Source organism: Rattus norvegicus, chromosome 2 (assembly GCF_021556685.1).
Source record: "Rattus norvegicus strain SHRSP/BbbUtx chromosome 2, alternate assembly SHRSP_T2T, whole genome shotgun sequence".
Lineage (NCBI taxonomy): Eukaryota > Metazoa > Chordata > Mammalia > Rodentia > Muridae > Rattus > Rattus norvegicus.
This window is the reverse complement of record NC_141535.1, coordinates 83,954,167-83,978,028: the sequence shown is the minus strand read 5'-3', so window position 1 is coordinate 83,978,028 and position 23,862 is coordinate 83,954,167. Positions and strand designations below refer to the sequence as shown.

Here is a 23,862-nt window from a genome sequence, read left to right as displayed (position 1 = left end):
AGATGTGGCCTTGCTGGGGTAGGTGTGGCCTTGCTGGGGTAAATGTGGCCTTGCTGGGGTAGGTGTGGCCTTGCTGGGGTAAGTGTGGCCTTGTTGGGGTAGGTGTGGCCTTGTTGGAGTAAGTGTGTCACTGTGGTATGGGCTTTAAGTCCTCTTCCTAGCTGCCTGGAAACCAGTATTCTGCTAGCAGCCTTCAGGCGAAGATGTAGAACTCAGCTCCCCCTGCACCCTGCCTGCCTGGAGGCTGCCATGTTCCCACCTTGATGATAATGGACTGAACCTCTGAACCTGTAAGCCAGCCCCAATTAAATGTTGTCTTTAGTTGCCTTAGCCATGGTGTCTGTTCACAGCAGTGAAACCCTAACAAGACACTCACAGACTCCATATGCAGGAATGATCTTGGTGGTCAAGAGTCACTACATTCATCCCACCACAGAGGAGAGACCCCTGGGCACGCAAGCCCAGCACTGCTTTCCCACAGTTTTTAACTACTCAGAAGCACAGAGCGCAGTGTGTGAATGGGCACTGGAGGGCACAGGTTATGGAGACAGAGGTTCTGGGTTCAGATGGGGAGCCTCTTGGCCTCATTATCTATCTGTAGAATAGGAATGAGATCCACCTCATGCAATAGCTAGAAGTTTAAATGAGTAGCCCACATCTGTCCACAAGCTCACGCTTTGTGGCAACAATGGAGTTAATTTTGTTTTCTGGACTGGGACATAAGAATTTCTCCTGGGGCCTGGAAGGATGGCTCAATGGCAAAGAGGACCCATGTTTGGTTCTCAGTACCCACCCTGGGCAGCTCACAACCACCTGTAATCCCAGTCAGAGGATTCAATGCCTCTGGTCTGAGGGGCAACTGCATTCATGTGCACACACATATAAGAAAAGTAAATCTTTAAACAGGAATTTTCCTTCATTCCTTCCTTTTCTGTCCTCCTCCCTCATTTTTTCTTGACTAGAGCATTTTAGGGCTTCCCAGCACTCATCTGAGGAGTGTCAGGATACCCACTGGGTCCTCCCTCTTCACCCTAAGCATCACTGGTACCCGAGGACTGGCAGGAATTAGGAGAAAGGCGCCTCCAGCTCTCTGAATGTGAAGCCCCGTCTGCCCTACTCCCAGCACATTCTGTACTCCCAATAGGACAAGCTGCCTTCCTTTGTCAGTGTTCCAGGGAAGACAGTTTTTAGGAAGAATGTGGACCATCACCAAAGGTAGAAATGCACTTAAAAACAAGCCAGGTTGGAATGTGCCCTATCACACGACAGCGTGGGAGCAAGAAGCTGAAGGGCAGAGTCCCTGCTAGTTAGCTCCAGGGCCCTGGGGTGAAGGCTTTTGGTTGGTGGAAGGCAGTCCCTGTACATGCTGAGTCAGGAGCTGGACCTGTCTGTAGTAGTGAAGTCTGGAGAGACTCCTAGAATTGGGTAGGAACTGCATACGTGATGTTACCCCGAGCAGCCTGAGAATAATCCATGTGATCATCAGCCTGTGTGTAAAACTGTACGTGCATTAAAAGCTTTACAAGCTACTTGTAAATTTCAGTAAGTAACACACTTGAAGCTATCCCATCTTTGATTCTGAAAGCAGGGATGTTTTTAGGCGCATTCTTTTGAATTTCAATTACGAGGAAGGACCAGGGAACAGTCAATGCTGATTAGGCAGGTGCTGGGGACTCGAGTATTAATCATTCCATCTGGAAATAAAATTCAGGCTCAAGGGTCACGCTTTATGGTGGGTGATTCCTGGAGGTGGGGGTGTCCAGTTCAAAGGACAAAGTGTGTAGCTTTGGACTGAACTGAACGGTGGCTCTTAAAAGGAGAGGAAACTGACAGGTCCTGATAAGACTGCCCACCAGAAAGGATGAGATGGTCAAACCCAGACAACCTTCCACATCTGCACCCGCTCACATTTCTAGAGCAACAGTCTTCAGGAATCACAGCCCAGCAATGAGGGAAAAATGATGTTTTCTCCTCCTCGGGGCCCCTTCTGCCAAGCACTAGGCTAGGAAGCTATGCATCTAGCAAGAACCAAAGCATGGCCAAGAGGATATCACAGCTGGGTCAAAGTCTGGCACACAGAGTATACACCCAGTACGAGGGCTCTCTGACTTCTTTATTGCTGGTTCCTCAGAACCAGGTATCTGTAACCCTGTCCATCACATGTAGCGGAGAGGGATTTGGTGAGTGGAGAACATCAGTCACCTCCAGCTTCTAAGACGGCCGATCAGATGCTGTTCTGGTCCGGAGATATGCAAACTCGATGGCTGCCTGTGTGGAGATGCAACTTAGGAACCTCCTTAGATCACAGCACGCACTTGGGCCTTTCCCAGAATTAGCAGAAAAGAACAAAGTAGTTAAAAAAAAAAACCAAAAAAACAAAAACAAAAAACAAAACAAAACAAAAAAACAACGCATCACTAATTTTGCTCCCCCTTTTAAAAAGCTGCTAGTGAAGAGGACGACTTCCCTATCACAAGCTGCCCTGCTACTCTCACGTCTACAGCAGGCTGGGTGGTGGCCAGGAGTAAAGCACGCAAGGCTGGGCTGGTACAGACTGGAATCAAAGCCCCTCAGTCTGGCTCTGTGTACACTTGGAGCCTCAGGCGGAGCTGCCCCTCTCTACCCTGATATGGACCAGACTCAATGCTCCTTGATCTTTTTGCGCTAATCAATATTTAGGGCCCTAAGGCTGTCTTCCTGTGCTCATAATCCAGGAAGTGTTTGTGCTACCTCTGGAGTGCTTGCTCCCTGTCCAGTAGCTGGAGGGACGATGGATGTCATCTCCCCCCTTATCCTAGCAAGAAGACAGTCACCTCCACCAGGGACCCTGTTCACAGGTGGGGAAAAAAGACTGTTCCCGAAGGGCTCCTTTAAGATCAAGAGGCCACGGAAGCAAACTGTGAGGTCTGCCAGAAGCTGAGTCGGAAGGACATTCTAATTTCCCAGAAACAACATTGTTCAGTTTCAATGTGGCTGGTCTCTGTGGCAACCATGAAAAAGCTGAGTATGTCCTTGAGAATAGACAAAATGTCCATGAGGCAGAGCCTGATGTGAGATCACCTGTCCCATGAGAAGCACCGGGAAGGAGACACCCCAACTGTCCTATGGGTGAGGTGTCCATTCCCTTACTCCAACCCCAGCAAGCTATTTTTGGGCTACAGGAGAACCATAGTATCTCTGTGAGTTTGGCAAATATAGGTGTCTGGTGTTGAAAGAAGGAGGAAGGGCAGTACTCATACTCTGAGTCATCCAGAGCCCTCCTCGCCCTCCCTGTCAGTCGCTCTGCTCCTTGGGATGTCTCCTTCCCCGTGCTTTCCCTGGGACAGTTCACCTCACCAATTATGTAGTCCAGCTTTATTGTTGTAAAGTGAGAAGGCAGAAGATGGACCGAGAAGCACTCTCAAAGGCTGAAAGAGACCAAGGCCAGCAGGCAAGGCACAACGGCACTAGTATTTGGGCTCCAGTTTCCCTTATAAAAGAAGGAGCCAAGCATCCTCTCTGGAGCTCAGAGTGACCTGGGAAATATCAAGTCATCTCCACGTGTGAGGTGTGACTCAGGGAGACACCTACTAGTAAGGGATACGAAGGTGGCAGATTCCAGATGACAGGAGCGGTAGAGGAAGCAGAGAGCCTTGGCCCTTGGAGGCAACAGGGCTGCAGGAGCAGTGTGGCCCTTCTGGTGCTTTACAGAAAGGACTGAGCCCACAGCGGCCCGGCAGTTCCTCTGCAGAGCTGAGACATAATCAGGGAGATGGCCACAGCATAAACAGGACAGGGAGGAGAAGCCCTGGGCTGATCCCTCAGCTGGATAGAACACGCACACAGGAGACATTCAGGTTAAATAGAAACTTATTCTTAAAGCAGCTAGAGGAGAATTCATATTTATAATCCTTTTCTTGAGATGGTGTTTATGAATGGGTCACACTAGAATGTTCCCTCCTCCACTACGGCTGGGAAAATATCCATTCATATTCCCATTCATTCTCTCTCTCTCTCTCTCTCTCTCTCTCTCTCTCTCTCTCTCTCTCCTCCTTCCCCTCCCCCTTCGCCCTATCCATTCATCCATTCTGAGTGAAGAAAGTATAAGATGGGCCAGGCTGCATTACAGGAGTTTCTGAATTGTCACCGCTGTCACCAATGCGCTGATGACATTTGCCAACAAGCACAGCAAGACTGAATGATGAAGAACGCAAACTAGGTCGGGGCTAAATGTGAGCAAGGGGCAGGGAATTGCCAGGGATGGGGAGAAGGCAGGGTCAGTGATAGCAGCTCCTGGCTGGGAGCTGTACCTTGCCTGTGGAGCTCCAGAGTGGTCCTGGTGTATAGAGCACAGCAGTCAGTCTGCAGGGACTGTGCTCCCCTCAAGGCATCCATAGTCACTGAGCTAACTCTAGTATACACTACGGTCTTGGGTGCTGTGGACTCAGGGACAAAAATACAGTGTTGACCTAATGAAGTACAAATCAGGAAGGTGCTGGGATCTAAGGGAGAGGTAGACTCAGGGCAGACTCATCCACTTTATGAAAGCACTCCCAAACCCTGCTGTCTCTCTGCTGACCAGCAGAGGGAGAAGACACTATTCGAGGGGGCCTTGAGTCTTCTGCAGGGTGGCCATGCCTCCACACGACAGTCTGGGGTCCTGGGTCTGTCCATGTGTAAAGATCAAGTGTCCTCTGTCATCCTCAAAGGCACATCACACTGAACACACTTGTAGGCCATTCTAAGTTGAAACACAAGTCTAGAATGCTCCTCACCTTTACTCCGGCTGGTAAGACTTCCATTTTTCTGTGGAGCCAATGCTCACACTCCCTCTCCCTACTCTGACCTTGATATTAGAGCCAGCTGGAAAATACCAATGTCAAAGGCGACCACACATGCTACCCTTCTGGTACTTTCCCTGACTCTCCAAGGGCAGGACTGATGCACTTCCAGCTGTGTTTCCCTAAGAAGCTCCCACTTAACCACAACACGATGAAGGCCTCTAGACCCTGGCTCCTTCTGAAGGTCAAGGACTATGGGGAGTTTGTGAACCCAGTGCCCAGGACACTGCTCGGTGCACACATATGTTCCTCAGATGCTAGGACCATCCTCGGAGAGTGACATTAAACTTAAAAGGTTTTTCGTGGCACAGAGTTAGTTAAGGAACCAGAGGTGGCTGACCCCTGCTCACTTCTGAGAATGGTATGTAGATAGTTGTGTGCTGTTAGCCTCAAAGGCCTGCCCTGAGCAATGGGCTGCTACTCTAGAGCCCGAGAGAACGGGTTCTCACTTCTGCTCAGTCTGGTGACTTTCACAGTGAGCTTGGGCTAAGGAGAATCTCTTCCCAGAACTGGGGAAGACGGGCGGGGCCGGGAGTTGAATCCATGATAGATAGGGACATTAGGTGGGGGCAGAAAGGAAGAGAAGGACACATTGTGTATCTACTCAAGAGACTGAGTTAAATATACTAGGAAGTAACCTCCTCTCCCTGTCGTATGCTGACTCATGGCACTGGCCAGCAGTGGCTCGGTTTCTTCATAGGATTCTTGCTGTATGTTCCTAAAAGTCTGGATTAGTTCTGAAAGTCCAGATGACCAGCATCAGACTCTGGCAGAGACGTTTATCATGTAAAGAAATTGATGTCATTCATGACTAGGAACCCAACTTAAAGCGAAGAACAGTGCATCCAAGGCCTGCTCCCAAGACAGAGATGTACGGCTAGCCTTGTCTTCAACTGGAAATCTGGGGTACCCTGTCTCCACGGCCAGCGTCTCTAACAACAAAGACTCCTTTCTTACCTGGGACACCTTCCAACTACTGGGCCTAGTTAGCTGTGTAGAGACAGGAGACAGCTGCTTCCACAGGTCAGTTTTGTCATTGAGCAGTAAGGGCTGGAGGGAGGTCCAGGGTCTGTGAGGAACGGCTCACTAGCGGGTAATGGGCCACACTGAGAAGACAGCATGCTCCCCCTCCCCTGACGGGAAGCTTACTGGTTGAGGCATGGAAGGATCTTTTCTTCTTACATATGATGCATTTTTCTTTAGGTCTCTCATCTGTTTCGTCGTACACAAAATTGAAGGATAGGATACTGGATGTTTGTGTGCTGATCTCCAGGGCTCAGAGGAGAACCCGGCTCTTTCTCTACTTGTAGCAGCCCTGCCTGTGGGCAGGGAACACGCTCGGACTCCTGTGGAGCTGAACTTAGGGACGAGTGTGTGGGAGTCAACTTTAGAATTCTGGAAGTGTCACTTTGAGAGAGTAACCTGGTCGAGTTAGCTCCAAAAAGACTCCCCTAACAATTAAAAGCAATAGACTGAAGGAGCCATACGGGATGAATAAATTATTAAACTACGAGGAAGTTGCTATAAATATGCATGCAACTCAATAATTCATAATGGACGAGTACAACAAGGCTCGGCTGGCTTTAACAGCAGCTAGCATCTGGGGGCATGTGCCAACGGCCTCTTGACAGACAAGCCTGGGTGCAGGGGTGTGCGGAGCTTTCTGCCTTCTGGAGAGAAGCCCTCAGCACTCACGCCATGCCAGTGAGGAGCGCTGGAGACCTGAGAACCTTTTTTTTAAAAAAAAAATATTTTCCATATTTTTTTATTGGATAGTTTATGTATTTACATTTCAAATGTTATCCCCCTTTCTGGTTCTCCCTCTCCTCTCCCCCTCCCCCTGCTACTAGGAGGATGCTCCCCGTCCCACCCACCCACTCCCATCTTAACACCATGGCATTCCCCTACACTGGGGAAAAGAGTTTTCACAGGACCAAGGGCTCTCCTCCTATTGATGCCACACAAGGCCATCCTCTGCTACATATGTGGCTGGAGCCATGGGTCCTTCCATGTGTACTCTTTGGTTGGTGGTTTGGGGGGGGGGGCAGGGGTCTGGTTGGTTGATACTGCTGTTCTTCCTATGGGGTTGCAAACCCCTCAGCTCCTTCAGTCCCTTCTCTAACTCCTCCATTGGGATCCCTGTGCTCAGGCTGATGGTTAGCTGCAAGCCTTTTTGCTGAACTGAGGGCCAGAGCACATCCTTCACTCAGGCCAGGAAAAGTACAGTTAGCTCTCAGCTCCCTGCCTCAGTTTCCATTGCAGCTCCAATCTCTTGTACCAGGAACCACTAGGACTTCCAGAACTCTGTTTATCAATTAAAAAAAAAAGGTTTCTTATTACCAGTATGTGGGAGGCGGGACATGTGTATGCTGCAGTGTGCATGTGGAGGTCAGAGGGCAACTTTTGGGAACTGGTTCTTTTTTCACATTCTTGAGACAAGCTATCTGTTGTTGGGGCTGCTCTGGGATACTCCTGGCTCGCTAGTTCATGAACTTCTGAGTCATTCTCCGGTGTCCACCTCCCATCTTGCTGTCACAGATGCTACTGCGCCAAGTTCTTTGGAGAGGCGAGTTCTGAGGACTGCGCTTCGTTTGTGAGGCTTGCAAGTGCTCTTACTAAGCCACCTCACTGGCCCTGAGTTTCTCAAATTTTACAAAGGGAACGTGTTCTGTAAGGGTGAAGGGTACCCTTAGGGGAAGGACCTTCACAGAACCCCACGTTTAAACTCATTGATTCATCTACAGGATAAATAAAGGCTCACCTCGGTGGCACCTTCGTGAGCACGTGCATTTGAGCATGGACATGTGGAGACAGACTTCCGAGCCGTCTGCATGGCTCCTCTGCCTGCCCTGGTGATGCTGCCTTTCCGCTCTCTGGATCCTATGTGTTTCTCTGTCACTACCCGACCCGTTAAGTCAGAGGAATGGACCTGGCAGAGACACGATGGTAGAACTGTAGGGAGGCAAACAGAACTGCGGGCCTTTCCCTTGGATTGCGTGGGAACTTACGCAAGTCCCACACAATGATCTGCACAGAGCCAACACTGGCTTCTCAACTAAAGACACCTGCCATGCGGAGGGAGGGGGTGGTACGGCCGCCAGCCTCGGCTTGCTCCTTCCTGCACTGACATCACTGAGTACAAACACTGTGGCTGTGGCTTTTCGGTCTTTCACTGATGTCTGTGCGTGTCTGCTCACCGTCCCCTGGCCTTCAGGTGTATGCATGCCAGGAACACACAGCACCCATGCAGATGAGGCAGATCTAGCCTGTGGCCATAGGACTCTGGGTATCTGCTGCAGGTATGACCTCAGGATGGTGGCCCAAGACACCTAATTGTTGATCTCTTTGGTCTTATGGTGCGATCGCTGGGACCCATGGTCACCAAAGTTTTAGGAATTCTGCTTCCTTATGTGTCTCTTGCAGAGAGTGGACAGACAGACACACAGAAAGACAGACAGACAGATACACACCAAGTTAAAGAAAAAAAGCTGCCTATTGTTACATAAGCAGTGACGGAGGGTCAGGATCCAAACTCTCAGAGTCACCAGAGACTGGGCTTCTAGCCATCGATGATGCTCTTCAAAATCCAAGGCCTCAGATGCAGCACAGTGTCTGCTAAGCTACATGAAACACCCCCAGGCTCACTGCTGAAGGACTGGTCCCCAGTTAGCAGTGCTATTTTTGGAGGCTCTGGAAACTTGTGAGAGGCGGAGGCCGGCTGGAGGAAGGTCACTGGGGCATGCTCTAGGGCTGGCCCTTGTTCCCGCCCTCCCTGTCTGCCTCTTATCTACATGTTCCTCCTGCCGTGATGCTCTCTCTGCCTCACCTTGGATCTAGACCCAACGAGCCAAGGACTATGGATGGAAACTGTGAGACAAAGGAAATACCTCCTCCTTTTAGCTTGTTTCCTTTGGCATTTGTCATAGTAATGGAAAGAGTGACAGTTGCACTGTAGGTCTGTCAGGAAGGTGGATCGTGACAACAGAATGGCTGTGACCACCATAACATAACAGGTCCCCAGAACCTGGAACTAAACACACCATAGCACAGAAGGGTGGTGTGCTCCTAACAGGACTGTGAGCTTTCTAACAGACTACAGCTTAGCTCTTTCACTAATTTGAAATTTGCGTTTGCTAGGGGAAGGGCTACAGGAGGAACAGGCAACAGGAGGAAGATGGCAGGAGAATATTAAAAACTCTTAAGAAAACTAGACTTTGGAAGGGAATTAGAAACATCCTATAATAATCTGCGGAGTAACAATTGATATGTTTATTATAAACACTTCTGCTGGTGCATCAATCACGTTTCCCTGAGACAGACTTGAGGTGCAGTGTGATCTCAAAGGGAGTGCCGGGCCGCTTTCTCTGGTCTGCAGAAACAGACCACACGGCCTCTGGTTCGGTAGCAGCAGGGGCTGCTGAGGTCTTGCACCGTGAGGGCATATCTTGACAATGGTTATTTGCAGTTGAAACACAACACACATGGTCTACGAAGACAGAGATGAGCTGCTTGCCATGGAAGACAGAGGCCCAGGTCCAGCGATGCATAGCTAGCTGTCCTCTTTATACCACGTCACTCTTGCCCAGATGTAGTGGACTCCCAGACAGGGGTTTGGCAATCAGATAAGACAGTACACAGTCGCCACATTTGGAGAAGGTTTTCACACGCTCTGTCACCTCCCAGGTATGATCAGAAGTGTTCCGGGATACTGCTGGAAGGTGTTGAGCGGTAGATAGAGCAGCACTGTTGGGTGCAAAGAACTGTGTGGCTTTCTCTAAGGCAAGGGCCTCCCTTTAACTAGGCCCCATGCTATGGCACACTGTGTGTGAACAGGAGGGAGTCTGTCTGGTGCCCACGACTCCCTGACTATGACACACATTTTAGAAATGCTTGTTAGGGCCAGTGTACCAAGATGCTGGCTTCAGACAATGCAGTACAAAGCTCGTTCTTGGCCCTGTGCCTGGCTCAGTTGGAGTCTGGGGCAGATGGTGCCTCACTGGAACCTGTGGCCTGGCCAGGGAAAAATGCCCAGGCTGTGGTAAAAGTGAGTCAGGCTGGAAACCTAGGCTGCTTGCCAGCTGCTGTACCTTTATGTTTTCAACTCAGGTAGTCCCAGCCCCAGCCCCTCTCAGGGGAACAACCTGATAGCTGTGGGTAGATGAGTTGGTCACAGCTGATAAGACATCAATGCACACCCACTGCTGAGAATGACCAGTGACCACCACCCATAAAATGCCGCATCTTTCCATGTGAGAGATTTCTATTTTATTTCATTTCTGACCCAGAAATTCAGGCTCTAGGGGACAGGATGTCTTTCCACCGTCACAGACCTGAGGCTAACAACACCTAAAGCTTCCTTCCCTAGCGGTGCACCCACCATGCTGCACCCTGCCCCCGGGGTTGGCGGGGATGCTGGACATCAAGAATAGTCCTTCCAGCCAGCCAGCTGCTCAGTGTACTCAGAGCAGTCCCAGAGCCAATGAGGCAGCACTGGCTCCTCACTCAGGACTGACTAGGGCAGGGAGAGATGGCGAGTGGAAAAAGCAGACAGGGGCTGACTGACGGCTGGAAGGCTGGGGACACTCACTGCACAGGGAGCTCCCTGGTCTGCTCAGTGTTTTCTGATTGAAAATGGAGAGGCGAATTGAGCCTGGCAGTGGCCCTACATCCCTCGGGCTCTGCTCTACCCTGAGGTGTACAAACCAGCCAGTGACGAGTTCCCAGGTGACATCCGTTGACCTTGCTACCCACTAGTGATAATGTCCCGAGGACCTGGCAAATGACTTCCTTTTATTTTGGTGGAGCTGAGGTTTTCCCAGCTTGGTGCATGCCGGGAAAACATCCCGACCACTGAGATACATCCCTAGCCACCCAAAAATATTCTTTGAAAATAATCTTATTTTATCATTTGTTTGATTTTATGTGTATGGGACTTCTGACTGCATGTATGTCTGTGCACCACATACATGCCTGGTGACCTTGGAGACTAGATGGTGTTAGGTCTTCTGGTACTGGAGTTAAGAATGGTTATGAACTGGCTTGTGGGTGCTGGGAATTGAATCTGGTTTATCTGGAAAAGCAGCAAGTGCCTGTAACTGCTAAGCCATCTCTCTATCCCTGCCCCCAAATACTTGTTGAAATAGCTTTTAGGTCAAAACCAGGTAGACAGCACCCCCCCCCAGCCCCCAGAAATATGGTAATGCTTAGGTACAAGCATCACGGAGTAAGTGGGTTAGATCAGGTTTGGAGGGCCGGCTCTCTGAGGCCATGGGAAGAAGATAGCAGGCTGCGGCAGGCAGGGAGGATGTCAGCCTAGCCCATCACCTGTGCCCCAACCACGAGACCCACCATGGGATTTCAACATGAGCTATTTATCACTTTCTGCACATGTCAACTCGTCACATGGAATAGTTAATCTGATGAGACTAAATTAGGCCTGACAGCATGTCTCTTGATACATCCTACCCAGACTTAGCAGCGATAAACAACGTTGTTAATTTCTCCAACAGGGAAAGCTCACATTGGCCCCGGTTTGCTTGGTGTCCACCTTACAGCAACACTGCCCTGGCTAAGTGAGCAGTGTGGCCAGCTTTTGCAAGCACGACAGCCAATGGCTGTGTAATTATTGCATACCATTTTTAGGGACAGAAAGAATATAACAGGGGAATACAGAAATTGCAAGCCATCCATGAAGAATCAGTAAGAAATGAGGCCAAATGGGCCCCAAAATGTAAAACAAAACAAACAACCTCAGAAACACAGCCAGCATGCAAGGCAAATCCTTTGAAGTCTAAAAAATGTCCATGGGTACAAAGAAAGAAATCTTTTGAATATAATTCTTCTCCTTCAATCATTCACGTCTGTAGGAGGGGGGCTGTTAGCTGCCATCCTCCACCCAGGCTGATACCACAGTAATGTCACCTTTGAAGATGCGTTAGCCACTAACAGTAATGGCCTTCTCATTCTAATATTCACTGACTGACACTTGTGCCAGCTCTTTTCAGAGGTTAAGCTTCCCCGTCGTCCTCTAAGGTCATGGGCGGGGAAGGAGACCGAGACTGCAGAGTCAGTACCAGTCACCAGAGTCACAATGCTAGACGGCCAGTGTCCCACATATCGAGAAATCCTCTGTATACGTTATGCTTCCAGCCATTTAGTCACAAAGTCCCAACATTGTAAGGGACAGTCACTCCTCAGAGCTCTATTCTTTAATGGCATGTCAGTGGTACAGGAACACAGACATGTCCTGCACAGGGTGCCATTTCCTCCAGCTACCATGGCCACCTCTGAGCAAGGATTGATAGCAGCTGAGAGTGAGAAGACTCTTGCCTGACAGAGAGAGAAAACACTGTCTTGATAGCTTCTCAGATACAAAATTAAAGAATGTCAACACACATGGGAACTTAAAACACACACACACACACACACACACACACACACACTGGATTTGATATTCACAGTTTGCTGGCAACTCAGGTCTTCTAATGGGTTTCGAATTTCTCCATGATGCTTTATGTAAGAGTCACTCAACCTGTCAAAGAGCAGTCCTTTACTCTGTCCTTGCTATTGTTAACCATGTGTCTTATATGTCCTTGGGGACATTGGGAAGAGGCAGAGCCTACGAGGGGAGTAGGCGCTGGCAGGTTTGACCTTCAGAACACACAGGTTGTTAAGACCATGTGCTGCTCTCCCCAAGGGTACCAGTTTGGCTCCCAGCACCCACATTGGGAGGTTCATAACTCGTAACTCCAGCTCCAGAGGATCTGGTGCCTCTGGCTTCTAGTTACCTGAATGCTTACATACATATTGACACACATATACACACAAGTACTGACACACATGTACACAGCTCTACAAATGAGAAAGGAACAATAATTAAAAAAAAAAACAAAAGCAAAAACAAAACACCCCCAAGAAGCCCTGAGCAATTTCAGTAAAGGGAGATTGCCAAATCGTAGTGATCTACCTGGGGACCACCCAACAACCATGGGCCAAGACCTCAGGGACAACTGGGGGCCATGGGCCAGAATCCCAGGCAGGTCAGGGCTGTTTTTCTTTGTGTAGGTTGAAAAGAGCCCATGTATAACTCTGGCTTTTCGAGATGATGTGCCCGAGTTGTTTAATTTAATTAGCATCACACATGTAGTTGTCGACAATTTCGAAAGAAATCCTACAGCAGGAGTCAAGCTCAAGCCCTAAGGTGAAACTTCTCCCTGACATAGAGCCTCTGATGTGCAAGAGGAGAAGGCTCTTCCCTTCCCTGGCTTTCGTTGTCCAGGCCTCTCAATAGGGAGGAAGGGTCTGCATCCATAGGTAAGGTCTGAACTACCGCAAAGACACCTGGGAATTCCAGAGCTGCTGGCTGCTCTGCCCGGCCCTGCCCACTTCCTGCATCCCTCCCTCCCTCCCTCCCTCCCCCCTCCCTCCCCCCCTCCGTCCCTCCCCCCCTCCGTCCCTCTTTCTCTCTCTTACATTTCCATTCTGAGGGCTCAAACTTGCCAGGGTTGGACAGTCTGCTTTTCTTTTCATCTACAGTCCCATATGGAACAGATTGTGGCTCAAGGAAAACAACTCCTTCATTCTCCAGCTGTCTGCCTGTGGGCCCCACTGGCACCGCATTCTCATTTAAGAGGAGCTTTTCCCACTTAGGGTCATAGGCTTTGGCGCGATGAGTCAGCAGTTTTTACCCTGACTCAAACGTCCCCCCATTTATTTGTGTTTTTCCTTCTTGATCTCTCTCTCTCTCTCTCTCTCTCTCTCTCTCTCTCTCTCTCTCTCTCTCTCTCTCTCTCTCTCTCTCTCTGCAGCAGCCTCCTATATCTCTCCGCTCTGAAATCAGGGTGACCACCTATGTACCAGTTTGGAAGTCCAGGGTCTCAGATCCTGGATTGGTGGTTCCTGTGTGGACTGTCACTCCGCACTAGCAGCTGCGAGAACTCAATCCTTCCACAGAAGTCTGTGCCCCTTGTACTGACACTTACACACCGACCATCCCAGTGCCCTGTGAGCCTCGATGCTGACACTTGGGGTAGGTGGGAAGCTCCTGAGGTGTCTTCTTCTGAGATGATCTTAGCTGGAGGCCAGTACCCAATAATGCGATCCTATTCTGCAAACATGCCTTACCCCCGACACCCTTTCCTCAATAACCTGCCCCAGGTCTTTGGGGAAACACCGCTGGTCACCAGAACAGAGGCAGTGTGGGCAGTGTGCCCGGAGTGGCAATCACCTCTGCGACCAGACTGTCAGTCTGTCAGTCTGACCAAGAGCACAGGCTTAAGCCTTTCTGGGCTGAACTCCTCAACCATAAAACGGTGCCACATCAGCTTTCCTGCAGATGTGAAGATGGATAAAACCTACCTAGATGAGTCTGAACGTAGCTCACATTTGCCATTATTTGGTCTCGAGACTTTCTGAACAAGGCTGGATTGCTTGTTTAACATCCAGGACAATCTTCTAAACCTCTTATCCTCCAGGGCCCAGGAGGATGACATGTAATTACAAATTCAAAAGGTTGAATGACACACTTTGCAAAGCAGATTACAGTCCTATGAAAAACATTTTCAACGCTACTCTGTCAGCAGTTCTGTATCTGCCTCCTTCTCTCCTCAGGAGAACCTGCGAATCCAGAAGTCCATTAGGGAGTTGTAACAACTTCCTCCTGAAGCAGGTTCCACCTACTAGGGAGGGCGCTGCTCAGGCTGGGGTATGTGTATGCCTTGGAGGCTACACCACTAAATGTCTTGGGAGTGAAGGGGAAAGGCGTCTCAGGTCCGGCAGATCCATGAATACTGGTCAGCCTGTGATCTGCAATGACATAGTCTGAGGCTCTGCCCACTCCTATCTCCCAGACGGTCACTGCTGGTGAGCAAACTGGCTCAGAACTCAGGAGTCCAGGATTCATAGCCAACTCTCTCTCTCTCTCTCTCTCTCTCTCTCTGTGTGTGTGTGTGTGTGTGCACGTGTGTGTGTATATGTGTCCCATACATACCATGCATGCACACCTAAGAGATTTAAGAGAGAACAGAGATCTAAGGTCTCTCTTTTCTCTCCAGTGCATGAGAAACAACCACCATTTCCAGACAAACAGGGATAAAAGCCAGGCCAGGGATCTGTAGCAGCAGCCCCTCAAGCATCAACTCCTACAGTAAGCATCCCAGGGACCAGATGTCACCTGTGCTTGTTAGTGGGATCCTCCCAGGAGCAAACTCCTGACATGAGGTTGGCTGATGTTACACAAGGCTCTGGTCCATCCCTCTCTCCTCTCCTCTCTGGAGACCGGCAGACAGCTCTCTTTGGCAGCAGACACCAGCATCCGTCTCCCAGGTGAGGGATGAAGTCTTTCTCCTCTGTCCTGGATGTGTAGGATGATGTCATATCTGGGAAGGGGCAGTGCTTAAGCCTCTGGGACCTGGAATGCCTCCGTGCATAGTAATGCCATCTTGGTGGTGTGTCTTGGCTCTAAGGGTCCAGACTGCAGAACTGTGAGGTATCCATGGAGAACTGACTCTCAGCATGCCGGGACAGCAGGTGGCTGACACAGCAGGATAGGAGAGACGTAGCTCCAGGAGCTTGCGAGTAAAGAACTAGAGAGTAGTGGCCATGACCAAGTCAGTCCTGACAGAGGACAGCCCAGGTACTTATGTAAACACCAACCCCATCACGCTCATCCAAGAAGAGAGGAGGAGAAGCCATCTGGGAAGTGTTTCCCAGTCTGGTGGGCTGGTGTTCAGAGCTAAGACAGAGCCACAACAAGGAGTTGTGAGGTATACACAGGATGGGGCAGGCTGTGGCCTTGTTTTCAGTGAGGAGGGGACTTTCTTCTGGCATTCGGGATGTGAGGGACAGAGAAGAAAGCTCAACAGGAACCTGGGGGGCAAGGAGAGGCAAGCTCAAGGTGAGGATGGCACACTCAGCTTGCAAGGTCTGACAGGTTTCTGCATCCGGATGGAGACAGCCAAGTAATATGCAATTCATATTAGGAACAGTATCAGGGAAACGTCCTCCCCCGCTCTGGGAGTACACAAGCATGTGGAAGCCAGAGGCTTACACTGGGTATCTTCCTCGGTGGCTTACTAGCCTACTCTGTTGAGACAGGCGTCTCAGCAAGCCTAGATCACTACAGCTCAGCTATGCTAGCTGACTGGCAAGCCCCAGGGATCTTCTGGCCTGTGTCCCACAGAGCCAGGATTACAGGCAAACACTGCCACGTCCAGCTTTTATGAGGGTGCTGGGGACTGAAAACAGTTTCCATGCTTCTGTGGCCAGTACTTTGCTGACTGAGTCATCTCCCTAGCCTGGCTTATCTTTTCATTTTTTTTTCTTTTAATGCGAGAGAACTGTGGCCTTATTTTGCCACTGACATTTATTTACAAACATTTGGTCTTTTATTAATTAATTAATTGGTCTTCTGACCTACAGGCATCTGGTTCTCTGATTCATTTGTTGTGAGTTTCCACTTCTCTTGGCCATCTCTCCTGGGCAACAGTTCAGATCCTTAAGGTGCTAGGAAGATTTAGATTCCACCAGGGAAGGACGACAATGTCTGCCGGGGCATCACAACCTTGTCCTCCGTTTTTTCAGAGCTTCAGGGAAATGAGATCCAAAAGCCAGTGTACAGAGCCCAGGATGCAGAGGGAGTGAAGTAAAACAGGCCGTGTGACAGCCTCACGGACACACACTCTTTAGGAATCTGACCCACCAGTCTGGGTAACACACCTCCATTGCTTCACTCCACATGCACCCGCCGCCCCCCAGGGCCTGGCTATCACTGTGGTCAGTTAGGAACATTCCGCTCAGCTGGCCCTGTGTTTCTGTTTTCTCCTCTGTATGAATATGTCTATCCAGCAAAGCTTAAACTCATCAGCCTTTAAGGTTCATGTTAATGGCAGACTAGAGGTAGATCTTGTCTGAAAAGTGGATGACTGACCATGACCCACAGCACCAGCCTGGGTGCCTTGGGGAGCCACGTCCCCAGAGGATGGTGTTATGTGAAGGGACAGGGGTGATCCCAGCCTCACTCCAGTGTCTGCTCTTCAGAAGTGCCATCGACACTGATCCCCATATGTTCCCATCAAGATTCTGTGTGCAAGGGCCAGCGAGATGGCTCAGCAGGCAGAGGTGCTTGCTGTCAAGCCTCACAACCTAAGTTTGAAGCAGGGGACTGACCTAAGTCATCCTCTGTCCTCCACACATGTGCCATGACATGAAACGTGAGCGTGTGAGCGCGCGCGCGCGCGCGCACACACACACACACACAGTGCACGCACTCCTGTTATTGCTGTGTGATGCACAGTGACAGCTTGTGATTCAGCAAAGGCCAGCGTCAGATGCAGCCCACCCAGCTCCAAGTCTCCAGAGTCATTCACCAAAATAAGCCTTTGCTTTGTAATCCATCAATTACAGGAGTCTGGTTATAGAAATGCAAGACCTCGAGACACCAGCAACCTTTCCCTGTGGAGAGCACAAATCACAGTGGTGAACTGGATCCTGAGACACAGGCCACTCAACGACCTCGTGACTCACACAAATCCAATATCTCTCTCTAGTGTGATTGTCCCACATGGGGTTCTGCTTTGTGGAATCTCAGCGAGGGCTGAGCCAATGGCACCTGGGCCACACACCACGCAGTTCTGACGACTGGGTGTCATTACCAATCCTCAGGCTTGGGTTTGCCATAGTTTTTGAGGTCCTGTCTGCAAAGGTCCCATATTACAGTAATAAAAAAATGGCGGACCCAGCTCAGATTCGCGGGAGCTGTGCGCTCCAGCTGTTTCTCTGCCAGCTGCTTTCACACACTGTCCTCTTGGTGGTTTGTTACCATGCCTGACACACACATTGCGTTCTGAGGGCCGTTCTAGCATGGCACCATGCCACGCTATGTCAGGCATTCTATAGCCTAGCACGGCTTCCAGAACTGAAACAGGTTGTCTCTCTGCCCACCGGGAACTTTGTTCACACCCCGGGTAGCCCGGTAAATCAAAACTCTAAAAACCTGTAGTTTAACAATTAGATTTACATGTTAAATTCCCAATCTCCAATACATCCACACAATAAACTTATAAGCAACTGATAAGGATATAAACCTAGATTAAGATAATTTGCCTACAGAAATCCATCCCAGCTACCTTGACAATTCATGACCACCCGGATCTGGGTCATTCTTAGTCTCCATCTTGATTCTTCCTCCCTACAAAAACTTTATCCCCACCTTATTCTTTTACTGTCCAATCACGGCCTTGATCTAACTTGTGCCAGCCCTCACCAGCATAATGACATCAACCTACAGTCCCATTCCGGCATTAGTAGAAAAACTCCTCTTCCCAGTGACACAGCAACAGCAGAGCAGAAGTGTTCAGTTGTTTGAGGACCCACAGGAACCTGGCCTGGTGAGTGTCCCACACCAGTGGGGTCATAAGACAGCCTCCGCAGCCATGGCCTGGGACAGCCGTCCAGCATCCTTCATCCTTGCTTGTCTGTCCATGCCTATCCCCAACAAGGCCCTGGCTATCATCATGGAGTCAGGATGTCTTCTACATGCAGCTTTTTTAGGAGCAGGAGAACCCTAGACGTCCTCTGCTGTGAGATTTCATTCTGGTGATAAACATAACTTTAATCTTCTAAGCTTACAGTCTCCAGAGGAATGCAAGCTCACTAGCAGGCCCCACACAGGGAAGTGCCTGGCACCCAGCAAAGCTATGTGCACCCTGGGGACAGCTGAGAGGTGCTGTGGAAAGCCAGTGGGATGCCAGATCTCTGCCCCATGCATATCTGCAGACGACTTGGGCAGCAGCATTCTAACCACTTAACCAGTGGTGTCTGATTAGTGCCAAGGGTGCTTATAATGACTACTCTTTAAGATGGGGCCCTGTGTCAAATGTTCATTCTGCTGAGGGCGATAGGTCTAAAAGAATCTCAAGCAAGCTAGAGTTAGGCACAGTCACGTGACTAAGTTCTGCCAAGTGGTGTTGCTAGGGGATTTCTGGCATAGCATCCTCTTGCTCTTAAAAGCAGACATGAGATGCTGGCTTCCTCTTTGTATCATTCCTGTGGATGTGGCCCATCAATCTGATGGCCCGAGGGCCAGCCTTCTGGGAGGCCAAGGAAGCAACTGCATGAGTTCAGGGCTTCTGTGGCCCCTTCAGCTGCCTGGCCGCCCTCCCTCAATGAGACCATCATGGCCACGCATCTGTCTTTCCCCTTCTCTCAGAACAGTCCTGGTCCCCCTGGGATTGTAGCCAGAGTCCTGCAGAAAGTCCTTTCAACACGTGAATGTACACATTCGCAGCTAAGACACAGAGGCTGGTCTACAGCCAGGGCTCCCCATACCCCTTCCTGAGGTAACAGGCATAGGGCACGGCGATCATCCTTTCAGCTGAATTCATTTTCTTTGGGGCCATTGCCACTACCTAATTCTAGAACACTTCACCACCATCTCCAAGAGAACCTGCACCCACTAAGCCACAATTCTGTATGGGTTCTCTTCTCCTAGCCATCAGTGGCCAGTGAGCTGCTTTCTGTGTACAGATTTTCCTACTTCAGACACTTCCCAAAGATGAGACCAGAACCATGGCCGCTGGTGTCTGCTTTCTTTACTTGGCTAGATGGTTTTCAAGTTCACCTACTGTTAGCATTCTGTTTAAGCTCCACCCCCACAGTGACCTGGCAACAGCTAGGTACGCCTGACACTATAAAGGTCCCCTCCTGTCCCCTTCTGTCTCTCTTGCTCTTGCTCCCTTTTGCTCCTCTCTTGCTCTTCCCCCTTGTCTCCTCTCTCCCCATCCCCTTCTCTCCATGTGCTCATGGCTGGACTCTATTTGCGTATTTCTCTACCCACCCCCCTCTCTCTGCCCCAACTACCCTCTTAACTCCCCTCCCCATGAATAAACTCTATTCTATACTATACTGTCATGTGGCTGCTCCCTCAGGGGGAAAGGGATGTCTCAGCATGGGCCCGCTGTGGCACCCCCTTTCCTCAGACTTCCATATAACATAACCCCCCTTACTTTATCTTTTTATAAACACAACGCCTACTGTAACAGAACTCAGCCCTCTTTTCTCGGCTAGGTGATACTCTGCCACATGGATGGAGTGCATTCTTCCCGTTCATCACGTGTTAGCCATTTGGCACAATATCACCTTTTAGCTCTTATCAACGATGGTGTTTTAATCGTCCACAGATGGGCTTTTGTTTGTTCCTTTGCTTTGAATCCTCTTCAGTGAACACCTAGGGGTGAATCTGCTGAGTCACAGGGTAGTTTAGCTCCTGAGCCACCAAACCACTGCTGTGTTGTGCTGATGCGTTCACAGTGGTAAGAAATGTGGCTAAAACTGACCACCTTTGCCGTTTTCAAGTGTACAGTTCTGCAGTGCTCAGTGTTCACAGTGAGAAAACAAAGCTCTGGGTTCTCTTCATTTTTAAGCTGCGAACTATATGCTGAACACTCCCTCCTAATTCTCCCCACACCCTTGCTGACTTCCATTCCACTTCCTAATCGACAACTGGGCCTGCCCTAGACCTGACAGTGGAATTCTGCAGGCTGAGACCTTGTACCTCCGGCTTTTTTCACTTGGCACAGTATATAAAGGTCCACTTGTGCTGTGGCAGGAGACACAATTTCTTCCTTTTAAAAGTCCAAATAATATTTGAGTGTTTTTTTTTTTTTTTTGGTTCTTTTTTTCGGAGCTGAGGACCGAACCTAGGGCCTTGCGCTTCCTAGGCAAGCGCTCTACCACTGAGCTAAATCCCCAACCCCTTGAGTGTATATTTTAATAGAACTATTATTGTTTTGGGTACAAACAGCCTTTATAGGTTGCAACAATGAATGAAGAGAGGGGGCGTGTCAACTATACATACTCCCGGGGCAGGGGCCACAGATGCAGTCACTGTCCTGTGAAAGGTAAGGGACTTTTTTGAGTGTGACATTTCTTTCCATCTTCCAGTCTACAATAATTTACCTTTAATGACTAACCCTTGCCCCGAGGCATGAACATAAGCAAAAATCAATGACCTCTTTGCCCTGAGAGAGTTCAGCAACAACAGAACATGGATCTTCCGTCAGCAAGGTAGTAGGTTGCTTGGAAATTCATCTTTAAAGACTCAGCCAGGCATTTTCTCAGTGCCGTACAACTGGACAGTTGAAGCCAAGAGGCTGATTTAAGAGTTAAAAGGTCCAGGTAACCCTAAGGCCGTGGACTCGACCAAGGCTCTTGTCTCCATGTAGTTACTGTTACATATTTTATTTTATAAAGCCAAGTTGGAGCGTTGATTGAAGCTCGGCCCACGTGTTTATGGTAAGCAAACGCTCCTGATAGACTGGGTAACTCTGTAGTCTCCACAAACATGAGCAGACGGAGAGGTCAACCTCCTGTGGACATACAGAGGAGAAGCCTCATTTCCTCCTTCCCCTCCACATCCTGAGAGGACCTCCTGTAGTGGAGTTGCAGCTGGCTCCTAAGGACCACTGAGAAGCTGACAAACCACTTCTGGTTTCCATACTTGCTATGGAGCCAGATGTTATATAACGCTGCCTCAAAGTCCTTCCCAGCAGTGTGGTCCCAAGAAAGCTGAGACTTCATATCTCCTCTCTCATCCCAGACCCAAGGAATCCAGTCAGAATCCTGTGATTTTATGAGAACCCTCATGCTCAGTCACTATGTGGAGACACTTCAATTCACTGTGCCCCCAGGGCAACTCTCCTGTGCCGCCTCTCTGGTGAGGGAGATCAGCCTGGATGAGGGGAACTGGCCAACTCCTGCCGGGGCTCCTTGCCACACATACCATGCTCTCTGCTCACAGAGGGATTCTGACTAGAATGTCAATGTTCTTGTCTCTCGGGCTAAAACTCATGCTCCATGTGTTTTGAAGAAAAGTTTAACTTTTGCTGTGCACAACGACAAGATGATGAATTAATCAGTGAAGAAGGTGTGGCCTTGAGCTTTAGACAGTTATGGTCAGTCTGGAGAGGGAGATGAGCGTGGGAACCCAATCCATTTACACTTTGTCGGCCTCTAAGAAACAAACCGTACTAGGCTAAATTGCTACCACCTAACACGTGGACTGATACACTTGTCTGCAGGTGGACTGTCTATCTCTAGGTCTCATGGGCAGACAGGGTGACCCCTCACAGAGCCATACCCTTTCATTTGTCCTCAGCACCTTGCAATCTATGTATAGCTGTGTGTGGCCGGTGGTTTCCTGAGGCCAACAGACACCCAATGTGCCCAGAACTATGTTTAGATGCTGTCATAGGAACGACTCTAACTAAACTAGCTTTCACAGAACAGACAAGCGGCTTCCAAGGAAGCTAACCTAAATGAGAACTTGTGAGCAGAAAGGAAAGAAAATACTCACATTACAGTTCATCACCAACTACTGTGTGGTAAATGCCAACGGCCTAATTGGGTCTGACAAGAAGCAGTCCGCCTCTACCAAAGCTGAAATTACCCAGAAGGTCATTAGAAATTTAAAATCACATCCTCACTAATGGAAAACTTCACCACAAGGGTGGTAGGACCTTGAGATATAAGCTGATGGTAGTATCAAGTTTTAGTGCTGATTTCACTTTCATCAATTAGGTTGCCATCTGTTTTGTTAGATGTTACATAACTTAGAGAGTGGAGGTATAGCACTTAATAGTGTGTGTGTGTGTGTGTGTGTGTGTGTGTGTGTGTGTGTGCTATAAAAATGACCCAGGCACTGGGAGACTCCGGGAAAAGGATCTCATGTTTGAAGCCAGCATAGACTGCACAGAGAGGCCTTCCAAGACATTCAAACAGAATGAATATAGAAAGCATTCTTTAACACTGATGGGGCATAAGATTAGTGTGGGGGTCACACCTCCAGCACAGAACATCCAGGAGGCCTGGAAGACAGGTTGCTATGGGGCTCCACCTGGACAGCAGTGAAGGCTGGGGGAGGAGCTCCTTTGCCATGGGAACTCCATAGTTTTACCACCACTGCCTTTGGAATGTTGGTAGGGTGTGGTGGAGTTTTCCAAAGGACTTATGTCAGAGAGCTGTCCGGCACTGTCTCAGAATGTGGCTTGGTCTGTAAGTACCATCACCGCAGTTGTGATTTGTTAAGTGAAGTCATATAACCTTAGGTGAGTCCTACTCCACCGTGACTTTTGAAAATGGAATTGGACAGACTTGCGACAAGTACACTGTGCACAGGTAGGGCCAGAGTTCTGTCAGCCTGCTGATGAACCTCTAGAAGCTGAGCGTACTGGGGCAAAACCCTCCCTTGGCACATCAGAAGCAGTGTGGCTCCCGGTACCTGACCTCACGTTCTCAGAGCACAAGAGATCACAGTTCTGCCGTTTAACACACCCAGCCTACTGCTCATGGCCACTACAGCCCAGGAAACTTGTGAAGAGGTAGTCGGCTCCTCGCCGTGACAGTGGACCTGTCTGTGACCTGAAGCCTGAGCCTGTAGAGGCCCTGAGGCAGACAAACACCACTCTGCCCCTCTCTTCTGGATGCCAGTGGATGGAGCATGACAGAGTGTGGCTGATGCTCGGAGCCCACCCTGCTGCCTAACGAAGGTATGGAGCCAGTGCTGGCTCGGCCAACCTTCTGAGTAGTCACAGGTAAAATGATGACACTTTCCTGTCCCTTGCTGTCATGCAAAGGAGACACATTGCTCCTGCTCTATCTACAGACTTAGAGTGAAGGTCTATCAGTCTTCATCATCCTGATGAAGAGCTAACTGACGGGGCTACCGACCTCCCGCTTTCCTTACCCGTGCAGAGCTGATAGCTCTCTTCTACTTTAGGAACATCTTAACCACCCAATGGTCTTGTTGACAGCTTCTCTCTGCTGCATTACCTTAGTCCATAAACAGGGGCCTCAAGTCATTCCTTCATAAAGACCTTTCATATCACACAAGGTCCTCTGGTGCAGCACAAGGTTAGGATGCCCACACCATACCAACACCTGGGGCAACAGCTATGTCACTGGGACCCCAAGACAACACTGGGCTTGATCTGCTGGCACCAAGCAACGGTGGCCTGCCGGTATCAGCATACATGTCAGGGGGAAAGGA

At 49.6% G+C, this 23,862-nt stretch overlaps 1 protein-coding gene and 1 long non-coding RNA gene across 2 annotated transcripts in view; one reads left to right on the top strand and one right to left on the bottom strand.

Annotated features, from left to right (window-relative positions):
- Nucleotides 1-7,590, top strand: part of LOC120100757 (uncharacterized) — a 29,792-nt gene extending 22,202 nt beyond the window's left edge. The window contains exons 3-4 of the long non-coding RNA XR_015674266.1: nt 5,636-5,843; nt 6,024-7,590. This is a non-coding gene — a long non-coding RNA (uncharacterized LOC120100757). The remainder of the gene's footprint in view (nt 1-5,635; nt 5,844-6,023) is intronic.
- Dap (death-associated protein) overlaps nt 1-23,862 on the bottom strand; it is a 52,588-nt gene that overhangs the window by 12,399 nt on the left and 16,327 nt on the right.